The sequence below is a fragment of the Temnothorax longispinosus genome, unplaced genomic scaffold (assembly GCF_030848805.1).
Source record: "Temnothorax longispinosus isolate EJ_2023e unplaced genomic scaffold, Tlon_JGU_v1 HiC_scaffold_545, whole genome shotgun sequence".
Classification (NCBI taxonomy): Eukaryota; Metazoa; Arthropoda; class Insecta; order Hymenoptera; family Formicidae; genus Temnothorax; species Temnothorax longispinosus.
In genome coordinates, this window is record NW_027270391.1 from 4,600 (window position 1) to 6,746 (window position 2,147).

Genomic DNA, 2,147 nt, shown 5'->3' on the forward strand with positions numbered 1-2,147 from the left:
TCGATCGTTTTTGTCAGTCGTTTTACGGAGACGATTTCAAGCATTTGACGCATGCTCGTGACTTCACCGCCACAGTCCGTCATAGTATTTTGAATATTTAATGAACAACTGATAATAGGCACGTGCACTATCTTTTGACATTATATTTGTATATTGTATTATATATGTGGCTCGATTATTTTTGTTATATTGTGTGATATGCATTGTCAGTCTTCCACTCTTTATTTGATTTTATGCTTATTTATAATGACTAAACTAGCTGGTCACTCAAAATACCGATCGTGCCTCGCGTCAGGTGTGCACGCGGCAGCAGCGTAGAAAAGCAAATCTAGCAAGCAAACCGATTAATGGGTTTTTAACGCGAAACCACTATATGGTAGTGTATTGTTCGAGCTGTCGAGGCAACAACTCTCCCAGATCAACAATCCAAATTTTATCATTAATTTACACGAATCGCATATTCGAAGAAATGTCCCACGACTCCCACATCGAAGATTCGCAGAGATGGCTCGACCACGTGATGGCGAGGATTCTCGAGAATCTTGGATTAGACGTTGACAAAAGCTCGACACGAAATCTCCAAATCTATCAACTTTATAATTACAACCATGTATTACGTACGCCTGCAGTTTAAGAATAAAGCAAACGATCAGAACGAGGAATTGTCTAGGTGGTGCTAAAATGACCCATAAACATACAGAACTTCATCTACATAGCTCGCATCGATCTTCAAAATTTGACAACGAGATTTCTGTTCTATCGAACGTACGTCCAACCGAACGAGAGGCAATTTTTACGCAAGCTTTTATACGCCGAAAAACGGTCGCCCATCGATTTCGTGCATCGCCCTGGAGAACGTTAACGCACGAGGATATCATTCTTGCTCGTACCCGCCATAACGCTCCTTTCGCGTACACGTTGGCGGCGATGCGCGAGTAGGACGATTTCACGGTAAAGGGTACGTTCATGAAGGACCTGCCGCGGGAAAAGTTCTTCGACGTCGTGGCGCGACTGCAAGAGTCTAGATACGTGAAAGTAGGAAAAGAAAACGTGTTTGAAGTTTATTGCAATGTTAAGGCGACGCGATCGTTGGAATATCTCCGCAGACAAGGCCACGATGCAGCTTTCTGTGACAGGATGGAAGCCTTCCTCACGAACGCGTTTGACGAAGTGATGATGAAGATAATAAAGCCGCTTGAACCTCTGGCCACGATGTGCCACGGCGACTTTCTATTGAGCAACATTCTCTTCAAGGCGGATGAGGGTGGACGATATCGCGCGATGCTGATCGATTTCGCGCTTATTACATATTCGACGCCCGTCGTCGATCTCTCCACGTATCTCTACAACTGTTGTTCGAATGAAGAGATACGAGAGAAATTTTTCGACATTACGCGAGCTTATCACGACGCGTTGATGGAGTATTTGCTGGACGCTGGCGTTCAAGACATTGAGAAATATTCATATAAGGCTCTGTTGGACGATTTTAGGAGGGGCGCTCTCTTCGGTTTTATTGTCGCATCCAGTTTTTACCGGTAATATTGGGATATCTCAAATCAGAAGTGTCAGTACAAGACATAATTAGTCTAGGCTTTTTGAGAAGTGCAAAGAAGGAAAAATATCTCGGCGGAGACGAAGTATGTAAAATACTTGCTGATATATTGCTGCATTGAAAGATCTTGGCTGCTTGAAACATATTTTATAATGTGAGATAATTCACATAAAATGCATATAAGATACAATTTATATCGTAACGTTTAGTAACTATAGTCGAAAGATTTTTAAGTGATCAGGTGATCAGGTAATATAGATTCGTAATTATATTAAAGGCCAAGGATTTATTTTATAAAATTGCTGTCTCTCTCTCGTTGTCATTTCTATACGAGAAATAGTAGTTACATTATAATACAAAGACCGAATTGCAGGTGTAATTAGAGACGAAATATATGAATCACACTCGATTTATATAGTGTGCGGATTTGTGCGATATATTACGGATAAAATTGTGTATCATAGTTAAAAACTTCGTATCGCAATAATATTCAATTCAAAGGAAGTAATGCAAACGCGTATAACTAACAAAAACATAAATAATAAATGTACATCTTATTTTAATAATAATTAAAATTCACATGAAAATATCTTGA

General features: G+C 39.9%; 1 pseudogene; it reads left to right on the top strand.

Moving 5' to 3' along the window:
- The first annotated feature begins 469 nt into the window (after positions 1–469).
- Positions 470–1,705, top strand: LOC139824747 (uncharacterized; annotated as a pseudogene).
- The last annotated feature ends 442 nt before the right edge of the window (positions 1,706–2,147 follow it).